Source organism: Dipodomys merriami, unplaced genomic scaffold (genome assembly GCF_024711535.1).
Source record: "Dipodomys merriami isolate MVZ:Mamm:240054 unplaced genomic scaffold, mDipMer1.0.p SCAF_1, whole genome shotgun sequence".
In the NCBI taxonomy this organism is placed as follows: domain Eukaryota; kingdom Metazoa; phylum Chordata; class Mammalia; order Rodentia; family Heteromyidae; genus Dipodomys; species Dipodomys merriami.
Window position 1 is genome coordinate 118,858,552 of NW_027202270.1, and position 11,868 is coordinate 118,870,419.

Below are 11,868 nucleotides of genomic sequence, written 5' to 3' on the forward strand. Positions count from 1 at the left end.
CTAGACAAGTTGTGTAGAGTGCTTATTACTACCTGTCGACAAGTCCAATGAACCTTAAATTGTGACTACCAAGATTACCATGCTTTTCTACAGATTATCAAATAGCAAGTGGAAGAACTAACATATTCCAAAAAAAATTATATATATATATTATATAATAATGTTAATATTAATATAATTATATAATATAATGGTATAATATAACATTTTGTAATAATAGTATATGTTAATATATTATATAATACATATTTTATATATATATATATATATATATATATATATATATATATATATATATATATATATACCCTCCAGCCCAAGTGAAGACATATTTCATGGTTACCATTTTTACCTCCTGGAAGTTGTTTTAGTCTAGTTTACTGAGTTTGGAAATGGTTGAGTTATATGCATCATATAGTTCCCTAGGAGGACACTCATCAATTTCATTCTTAGGATTCTATTAACTCCTAATGTGCCCTATTATTCACATTACCACTTGTCCAGATGTGGTAATTACCTCCATCTTACCCCTAATGAAATTACAAAAAAAAATTCACAAACACATGCAGACCAAACAACACATTTTGAATAGTTAGTGGAAAGATCTCTCAGAAGTATAGGTCAGAACTGAGATTCTAAAAATGTTTAGACTACCAAAATATATTTAGAGATTTAATGCAAATTCTGTCAAAATTCCAAAGTCACTCTTCATAGAAAGGGAAATCGAAATTCTAAAGTCCTTAAAGAAGCATCAAAGATCCAGAGTATCCAAAACAATCCAGAACAAGAAAGGTGATGCTAAGGTATCAAAATACCTTCTTCAAATAATGCTAGAGTAACAAAAATGATAGGACAAACAAACAAAATAAATAACTAGATTATTAAAATAGAATAGATGACACAGAAATGAGCCTATACAGATAGATCAATGTGAATACTGACATAAATGTCAAAAAATGTATGTTGAAGAAAAGATATGGTAAAAATCCAGTTGAAATTCATCATGCTTAGAGAATGAGAAAAATACACAAGGGCTGGAGAGATTTCTGTGTGATGACAACCTCTGATTTCTGCCACTTTTGTTTTTCATAAGAAGGAATACCCAGAATTTTTCTACCAAAACAAAAAAAAACAACAACAAAAAACTACTTCGATAGAAACATGTAGCTTATGGATCTTTAAAGGTAGAAAGTACCAGCATAACAGATTATTAATATGATATAGAACTAGAGAAGATGAAAAGCTCCAAGAAAAATATCCAACTCTAAATTTCACTATCAAGATTATTCGTGCATGTGTATTGTATAAACTACCAACACTTTCTAAAATCCATTACTTTATAAAATAACTCAATATATGTCTATAAACATATATTTACAAAATACTAATTATATATAAAATGAATGTCAATACAATTGTATGTAAGAATAAAAATGATCGGTTATAAAAAATCTATCCATAAAATATTCAATATATGTATTTCAGTGTCTCTTTTCTCATGAAAGATAAATAACACTAAAATAATTTCCCAAGTCCTGTATATAATACTCTGGAGATAAATATTACATAGTAGACCCTAATTGAAAAATGAACGTTCTGTAGAATAGATTGTGTGTGTGTGAATGTGCCCATATATTATAAATATTAGTCAACTATCACTTTTCCACACACTTTTCTCTCCATATGTTCATAATTATTAAGAATGTGTTTTAGTAGCTCAGTGTAAAATTTATGAGTATTCCTGTTTTAAGCTTTTACTCTTAAAGTGGAGATATAAAAGGCAATTTTCATCTTCATATTGTGTTACTTGATTATAGAAGTGAGTTCTACATGAGCATGTGAGCCCCCTTTAGGACTATGGGAATGGTAGCTACCAAAACAGTGCATCATTTACAAAATACAAGTTAAGCTGGTCCTTTCTCCTGTCACAATTTAGGAAATGGAAGTACTTGGTGAAATTAAAAAGAAGGAATCCTAAAGCAGATAAAACAAACTGGATTAGTGTTTTACAGGCATATAACACCTTTGTGTTTTGCAACATAATAATTTGCATTTCCATAGTACTTTTCTTGTAAGACTTTTCAAAGCCTATTACTTTAATATAAATTCAATGATGATACCTTCCCCTGAAGTAGAGATTTATTCTTCATATTCTCATTTAAAGGCAAACACATTAAGTGCCTTGCTGAAGGGTATATAACAACCCATAAGTCAACTAGGAAATTGATCCTAGAAATCCTAATTTCCTATCCCTTGTTCTGGTACGCTGACAGAACTATTTTCCAAATAGAGAAACATATTACTCTGTAGCTAAATAGCAAATTAGAGACATGCTTTCTCATGTAATCTTATGAATATACTTTAAAAACCATCAGTGCCCCCTGAGAGGTTTACCATTTAACTCTCATGGTGACAAAATAAAAACACCAGGAATGAGTAATAGAAAAACTGAATTACAGGCAGGAGGCAGAGATAGGGTACTACACAGGCTAAGTGTCTCTGAAACAAAAGCTCTAGCTACATCAAAAAGAAGTCAATTTTCCCAGTTCCTTGGGGAGAATAACTGATCTATCCAAGAGAACAAAGTATCCATAAACAACATATATAAAAATAAATGTAGTATCAAGAATTTATCACCTTTGATATCCAACATCCAGGAAGCATGAAAGAAGCCTGGCTTTCTGGTGTGAAGACCTTATGACAGCAGAAGAGGGCTGAGTTATAAAAGCTATTGTAATTGTTCCTCATTGTCATGAGGCGCTCAATCTATGGGAAGTCAAATATCATACTATGAGTACACTCAAACCAGCTCAGCGGAGAGGCAACGTAAGAGGAACTCATACCTTCTGACAAACCACCACCACTAACTTCCAGCTAGAGTCATCTCACAAGTGTATTCTAAAACCCCAGGCCACCCTTCAGGCAATCAAGAGACCCAGTGAAGCCTTCAGAGTCCCACAGAATCTGTTAACTGACTTCTCACTACTGGGGAATCCATTCTAGAACTTTGGCAACCCCAAACTACTCTCTGACTCACAAAAATGATGAGATAACAACATGGTTTTTAATTTAGCCATTAATTACCAGAGGGATCTATTATACAGAAATATCAAAGGGAAGCGTAGTTAAACTCTTGGTTGTTCTGTGGAAAGTAAATTGGTTTTTCAGCTGGTAGTTTCAAGACAGACATTATGGTATTTAGTAGAAACAATAGGCTCCTGAGTGCAAAGGAATCCTAGGGTGCAGAGCTAGACCCAATGTCAAGGGGGAAAACATGATAGTTGTTTCAATACAGCAACAAATTAATGGATGTCTGCTCCCCATTAGGTGCCCATTAGATACACTGTAAAGTAATAACCAAGCCAAAGCTAGGGCAAACATAACTTTATACCTAGAAAACGAACTAAAGCAAGCATGCCAGCAACCTTTAGGTGCTAGAGTTTTCTCCTTTTTCTTAAAGGAAAACAAATTCAATATGCAATAGCATCAATTTTTAGATAGCTTCAATTTTTTGTGATGACTCTGTAGACTATTTTTCTGCAAAAACAAAACTTTGTGTTAATGTCTAGCCCTCCTTCACTTCACCTGCTGTATCTCCAGACAATCTGGTCTGGCCTCTGTCTTTTCAACAGACCAACCCCTTTATTTCCTGAAGCATCGGATTTGTTGTCCCGATCCCTCACCCTGCCTTTTCCAAAATTATCTTCCAATCTCAGCAAAAATGTCACCTCCTTTAAATAGCTGCTCTTTCTGGAGTACATCTTCTAAATCACTTCCCTCACCATGACATACATACTACCTAAACCCATTCTCATTCTCATTCTCATTCTCATTCTCATTCTCTCTCTGTCTCTGTCTCTGTCTCTGTCTCTGTCTCTGTCTCTGTCTCTGTCTCTCTCTCTCTCTCTCTCTCTCTCTCTCTCTCTCACACACACACACACACACACACACACACACACACATTTCTTATCATCATAAGGTCCTTATTAACTCCTGTTTTCCATTGGGTTTAGCACTGTTCCTTTATAAGTTAGGGTGCATAACAAATATTTGTTGGAGGAATATTTTAAAGATCAAAAGTCTAAATAAATCACACAAAACATTAGAAGTCTGGACAATCGGAGCTACTTTGTTATTCCTCAAGCCTCTGAGTACTATAAGCAGAGGGTGTGAGAAGGGGACCAATAGATTGAGACTGAAAACAAAGAATAATCACAGCTCTCAGCATCTGGGATAGCTTCACAGTGTCTGTGACAGACATAGTGGTGAGTGTTGGTTGAGCAGAGGATCTGAACTACAGTGTCTGGGAGCCTTTCCTTAAGCAGTGAAAGGGACACAGTCACAGAGCTTGGGGGCCCTGCCCTCCGTCATAAGGAGACAGTTCTTTTGCCTGAGGATTGCTACTGAAACGGAACTGCAAGCCCATGCCTGGGTGGGTGGCTTAGCTTTTGAGCTACTTGCTACTTGTGTATGATGAGCCGCTGAGAAGGACTGGGAGCTTTCAGCCAAGTTCCCACAGCCTCTGGCTCCTCTCAGACTAGCAAACTGCAGGTCGGATTCTGGAAATAGTAAGACCCCCAGGCAGAAGCGCTGGGCTACCTCAGCTTCCCCATCGCAATACAGAAATACAAGGCTTGGTGTGCTTCCCCGATTCGGATGCACGTGGAGGGCACCTCTCTGGGTGGAGGCTTGCTACCTCTATGGGACGGATGAGAACGCCTGCGGAGGGATTGGAAGCCTGCCTACTCCACAGGCTACTACAGCGTTCCTGGGGGCCAGCTGCAAATCCCACTGCACAAAGAAGAGAAGACTCCTAATTAAATGCAGCCCTAAAGCACGCAACTGGCCCTGGACCAACTTAGCCTGCACATATTTCACTAGTTTAAATATTAGAAAATAAGACTCCAGTTTATTTTCTACTCTGTGAGAGATGCTGGGGGATCTGGCCAAGTACCCAGAGCAAATAGCTGAATGCATGGCTGAGTTACATCCCAAACCCACTGCTGAAAATTGTACCTCAACTCTGACCCTGCTCTGTCCTGCCCACTAAACACGGTATTTCAGCAGAAAGAAAATAGATAATTAAACACTCCAATCAATGACTTGGTCCTCAGATGCACAAATCCCAGTGTAGAAACCACAGAGGAGGAGGAGGAGGAGGAGGGGGAGGGGGAGGAGGAGGAGGGGGAGGGGGAGGGGGAGGGGGAGGAGGAGGAGGAGGAAAAAGAAAACAGTATGACTCTTCCAAAAGCCAGAAAATACAAAATAATAAGCTAAAGTTGATTGTGAGGTGGGAGAAATCTCAAAGAATTCAAGAGAATGATTACAAGAATGATTTTAAAAATCACCTGAGTAAATTCAATGATAATATAAAGAAACAATCAGATAAAACAGGAAGACTTTAGTATATAAAAATCCAACTGAAGTTCTGGAAATAAAAATTTTTAAAAAAACCTCAAAAGTCAAAACTAAAGCTTGAAATGAAAGCCATTTTATTAGACTGCAATAATTGGAAATTGTAATATGAGGGTTGAAAGACATGAATTAGAACATTCAGATAATAATTTTTGAAAAGCAAAATATAGGTAGAACAGACAAACAAGACTGTGGAATACCACGAAGAGATTATATTGTGAATTGGCCATTGAAGAAAGAGAAGTAAATGTGTGGAAAATATAATCAGCAAAATTATAGCAAAAACAAGTAATATCATATTTTTGGAAAGATATTCCAGATACCAGAGACTCTTAGAACACCCGATAAATTAGACTAAAACAGAAGCTATACCATATTATAGTTGAAACATTACCCATTTAAAATAAAGAAAATGATTTTGAAAGCTGCAAAAGAGAAATACCATGTGACATGTAGCCATCCCTCATAATCAAAAGAGAAATAGCCTTTCATTATAAACAAAAAGTAAAGGCATTTTTAACCACTGGGCAGACATTATAGAAGAAGACATTTAAAAGATTCCTACACATAGAAGAAGGAGACAAATAAAATCAACAGAATATATGAAAGAATAAATCTCACTAGAAGAATAGATAATAAATACTAGGTAAGAATCATACAAAGGCAAAAGTAATCACACAAATTAGAACTGGAAATCATTATGTTAAATGAAATAAACCACTATGACAAAGACGAAGATACCTATTTTTTCTTCATTTTTGGTAACAAGAAGAGAATAAACCAAAAACCAACTTAAAACAACCAGTCATAAAAGTAAAAAGTGAGCTCCTAGGAATGTAGCAGTGGAAGTTATAATGAGGAGGTTTGAAAGTAACAAGAAAGGGTAATGGAAGGATGAACATAATAAAAGTACATTTTATGCATCTATAGAACTATCATGATGAAAGACATTACTATGTATAATTTTCTATATGCCAGTTAATTTTTTTTAAGAAATATAATTCCTACACAAAACTGAATCACTGAGTCATTTTAAGGAGATGGACAGAATGATTGACGTCATCTATTTATATCAAGGTATTATGGTTTAGAATTGTATTCACCAAAAGCCCACATGTGCATGGCTTGTGGTTTTGAGAGGTGGGGGGAACTCTTAAGAGGTGGTACATAATAGAAAGAAATTAGTTCATTGTGAGAGATGGAGTTGGAGGGGATGCTAAGACCTTACTATTTCTCCCCACACTTTTTGTTTAATTTCTGGCTACCATAAGGTGAGCAATTTATTTATATTTCTTGTAAAGATATATGAATTGCCACACATTTAACAGCAATAGGGACTGAGCTTGGGACAGTGGCTTAGTGGTAGAGTGCTTGCCTAGCATACATGAAGCCCTGGGTTCGTTTCCTCAGTACCACATTAAACAGAAAAGGCCGAAAGTGGCGCAATGTCTCAAGTAGTAGAGTGCTAGCTTTGAGCAAAAGAAGCTCAGAGACAGTGCCCAGGCCCTGAGTTCAGGCCCCAGGACTGGAAAAAGAGAAAAAGAAAGAAAGAAAGAAAGAAAAGGAACGAAACTTGGGACTGGAATCTCTGAAGTCATGAGCTAAAAAAATCAACTCTTCCTCTTTATAAAGAGGATGTTGATTGACTTACATATTTGTCAATGTAACAAACAGTGGCCTTGTTTTTTGTTCTTTTTTTTCATTGTTTTATATTTTTTATTTGAAATCCATTGTTTCTATAACATATCAGGAAAGGATTAGTTACTCTCTGTTCATGTAAAATGCAGATTCATAAGACAAAAAGTGAACAAAGCAAGAGGTACTAGATAGTAACACACATGAGTTTTAGAAGGTGGCAGATGATATGACCAAAGAAGTTGTCTGTATCCCATGAAACTGAACCTTCTAGTTAAAATGAACAATGTGTGGCATAATCTGAATGCTTTTTTTTTTGTTGGTTGTGGGTCTTGAAATCTGGGCCTGGACACTGTCCCTCAGCAATTCACCTCAAGGTGAATGCTCTGCCACTTGAACCACAAAACCACTTTCCATTTTCTGGTGGTTTATTTGAGATAAGAGTCTCAGGGACTACTGCTCAAGCTGGCTTTGAACTGCAATCCTCAGATCTGAGCCTCCTGAATAGCTAGGATTACAGGCATGAGCCATCAGTTCCCAGCTTCTGAATGCTATGTTTTACTACTACTAATCCTGATCTAAGAAACTACAAACAAACCATTGACCAATGAAGGAGTACTGTTTTCCTTCACTCAATATAATAAGCATACTTTGTGTCTGGAACCAAGGATTCAAAATGGGTAGAATATGTACTGTATTTTCAAGATGACTACTGGCTGGCAGAGAAAAAAAAATCTACCTACATTCAGAGACCCCAAAGGTCTTATATAAAGCAGGTTTTATCCAAGACAGACCTCTGTAATTGCTATTGCCCAGCAGATGTGGTGGAATCCCACCAAATTACTTTTGAGTAAAGGTCACAAAAAAGCAACAGCATGACCACATGTCTCTTCTCCTTCTCCCTCATCTTTTCCCCTACTTCCTCTTTCTGTTTCTTTCCTTCACTGTGTACTACTTTTTATTTCATCTTACTTGAAGCAAATATTAGTAATTTCTAGTAATTACTCTTAACTGGTTATAACCTCATCCAGTTTGCCTTGTGAAAATGTATCCTACTACTTCAGTCATTGATTTCCTTAAAGTTGACAACCAGAAGAAGGCTGACATCTTAACTTTCCATCTTCTCATCCCTAGATTTTTCTAGTGAACTGCAGAGCCTATTATCATTTGTGACCGGTGGTGCTATGAGTCTGTTTGTACTTTGGTATTATTATCTTAATCATTTGGAGGAAACCATCCCTTCTTTTGATTATCCTCACTTCAGCCTTTCTAAAAGTGTTCTGATCTCTTTGCCTTTGTGGTCCTATTGCCTGGGAGTGCCTTATCTCTTTCTCAGTCTGTGACCTAGTCAAGAAGATCAAAGTCTTTCTGTAATTTCAGTTTTTTCTTCGTGCTCCACAGCGATCTCTTTGCTCTGAATTTATACCATCCATGTGTCTGTAAGATTATGTCATCCAACATCATGCATTTACTTACTATCTTTTGCCAGCATCTTTACAACAATTGTTATACAACATTTGTTGACTTTCATTGTCATTTCATATTTTTTCACCTTCACAAGCTGTAATTTATTAAAGATTATCCCCAGGAAAACTCATTCACTTGCTTTGCAGATAATAGATTATTTTTATTGATGGGTAGATTGCATTTTCTTTCTGCCAGTCATGGGGCTTGAACTCAGGGCCTGGGCACTGTCCCTGTTTCTTTTGCTCACAGTTAGAAAGCTACCATTTGAGAAACAGCACCACTTCTGCCTTTTTCTGTTTATGTGGTATGGAGAAATCAAACCCAGAGTGCTTCATGCATGCTAGGCAAGCACTCTACCACTAAGCCACATTCCCAGCCCTAGATTGCATTTTTTAAGATGGCATATATATGCATATATATGTATCTTCTTGTATGCATTATTTTTTATATCGTGATGTATCTTCCCAACCACAGATGCTATCCGTGCTCTCTCTTATTGAACTAGAGTGGACTTGTATGTACTTTGTAACCAACAACTTGTTGTCAAAGTGACTCCACCTGATCTTAGACTGGATGAAAAGGCCATGTGGTTCTCAGGTGTTTTTCTTCCTTGCTCTCAGGTCAGAAATCTCTAGATCAGAGATGACGTGGAAAAAATCAAACAGATGATTCTGGTTTCACTAATACAACAGGGGGACCAGGTAAGCATTGCCCATACTCAATCCCTCCCTCCCCAAATCTTCAGGATGGAAAGAATGAGTAATTGCAGTCACCATTTCAAGCCACTAATTTGGGAATGATATTTTTAAAAATATAGATATCAAAAAAATTGCCAAATTGTTATTTTAATAGTTTTTAATCATAACGCTGCACATAAAAGCATTTGATATGGCAGTTTCATATTTGTTTTGAAATTAATTTTACTTCTAATGTTGCTCTTTTGCCCCATGGTTTTGTCCTTTATCGATGTCATTGTTTTCATTCAGAGAAGGAGTTGTTGGAGGTTCATGCTCAGCATGGACTCTCCCACTGAGCCGAACCCAGAACTTCACCATTTATCCCCCATCTGTTTATTACCATCAATCATTTATAGTAAGTTATCTATGTCTTCTGACAGAACATAAGCTCAATAAAGACAAGGTTTTATATGTTTTCTACATATCTCCATTATTAGTAGATAAACTAACAGCTATTATGCAAACCAAGGTATAATTCTTGTTATTGGAAAAATAATCAGAAACTTTCAGCCTATGCATTGAAGATGATTGACATATACACAAATCTCCTGGCATTTATTCCTGGAGATTGAACTAGAGAATACTATCTTTATTTTGTCCAAATGTCTATTATTTAATTCATGTGTTATACACAATATACTAATTTTTCTTTTTACCCTTTGGTTCTATTGTGAGTTCTCTTAATTCTTCCCATTATAAATCAGAGATATTATCCAAAGGTCTGATTAACCCTACACCTTTTCATTAAACCTTGGTTCTAAATGTTACTTGCTTGCAAGCTCTAGAAATCTGCCTTTTCTCCTTTTAATCTTTTCCATCAATTCTAAGTTTTAAAAGTATTTCATTTTTTGTCTGACCTTGCTAGGATTTTCAAAAGCTATTGAATTAATATGATCCAAATTTAATGCGTTGTTTGCTCCTTTTCAGTCATCAGTGTAGCTGTAAAAGAAGAGCAGTTTGTAGTCTTCATCATATTTCTTGATTTGCCATCCTCAGCCAGCCATCATACCAGCTAATAGAACTCATATCAAGTCCAATTTGGAAAGATGCCCTTTGAAAAAACTAATTTCAACCTCTGTTATTCACCATGCACATATTCTGTGTACAATAATGTTAAGCCAATAACTCCAAATGTTTTCTGGAGAAATAAGTTAGAACTCTGAAAGCTATAAAATAGAATAAAACATTGTCACACCTGCTTTCTAATAACATTATTTTTGATGAAGTAAAGAAATCTAATCTGTCTGGAGTCAGGCAATTCTCTCCTTGACATTTGGCTTCTTTAGGGAAAAAATATAAAGAAATAAATTAGCCAGGCAGAGTTGATTTAGCTAAAACCAATTTGTTGGGAAGACTGAGCTATCATGGATTTAACTCTTTCTATGCTTTCTTGTTAGCATATTTGCTTTCAAATTCATATGGTGTTTAATGCAACTCCTACATGCCTAACGATCTTGTTTATAATTTTGACAAACATACATGATCCAGATTTAGGGAGGGGGGAGAGGGGGAGAGAGACACAGAGAGATACCAAGGCAGAGACAGAGTCTAAGACCAAGAGAAAGGGAGGAGGGAAAGAAAGAAAGAAAGAAAGAAAGAAAGAAAGAAAGAAAGAAAGAAAGAAAGAAAGAAAGAAAGAAAGAAAGAAAGAAGGAAGGAAGGAAGGAAGGAAGGAAGAAAGAAAGAGAGGGGGAGGGAGGGAGGGAGCGAAAGAAGGAAGGAAGGAAGGGAGGAAGGGAGGGAGGGAGGGAGGGAGGAAAAAAGAGAGAGAGAAAGAAAGAAAGAAAGAAAGAAAGAAAGAAAGAAAGAAAGAAAGAAAGAAAGAAAGAAAGAAAGAAGGAAGGAAGGAAGGAAGGAAGAAGAAAGAAAGAAAGAAAGAAAGAAAGAAAGAAAGAAAGAAAGAAAGAAAGAAAGAAAGAAAGAAAGAAAGAAAAAGAAAGAAAGAAAGAGGGGGAGGGAGGGAGGGAGCTAAAGAAGGAAGGAAGGAAGGAAGGAAGGAAGGAAGGGAGGGAGGGATGGAGGGAGGGATAGAGGGAGGGAGGGAGGGAGGCAGGAAAAAAGAGAGAGAGAGAGAAAGAAAGGAAGGAAGGAAGGAAGGAAGGGAGGGAGGGAGGGAGGGAGGGATAGAGGGAGGGAGGGAGGGAGGGAGGAAAAAAGAGAGAGAGAGAGAAAGAAAGAAAGAAAGAAAGAAAGAAAGAAAGAAAGAAAGAAAGAAAGAAAGAAAGAAAGAAAGAGAGAGAGAGAGATGAAGGGTGGGGGATGGAGGGAGGGAAGGAAGGGGGGGAGGGAAGGAGGGGTGTTTCCTTCACACCAACTGGACTTCTTGTTGCAATAATACAGCATTGTGTTTGGAACACAGAGATAGATCTTTTAATGTAGTAACTCTTAACTACCATTCAAGACATTTTTGGCTTATCTAAAAATCACAATAAATTCTGGAAGCCAAACAACATTTAACACATAACTGGGACTTTCTCCCCATCCCATACTTACATGCAGTTTCCCTTTGCCCACATTCAGTCCAGTCCTAGGCTCTGAATGAATCTGAAAATGACCATGAATCCAAAGGTCAGGCACCTCACCTTCTGAGACCCACAGACCACAGCCTCACAAA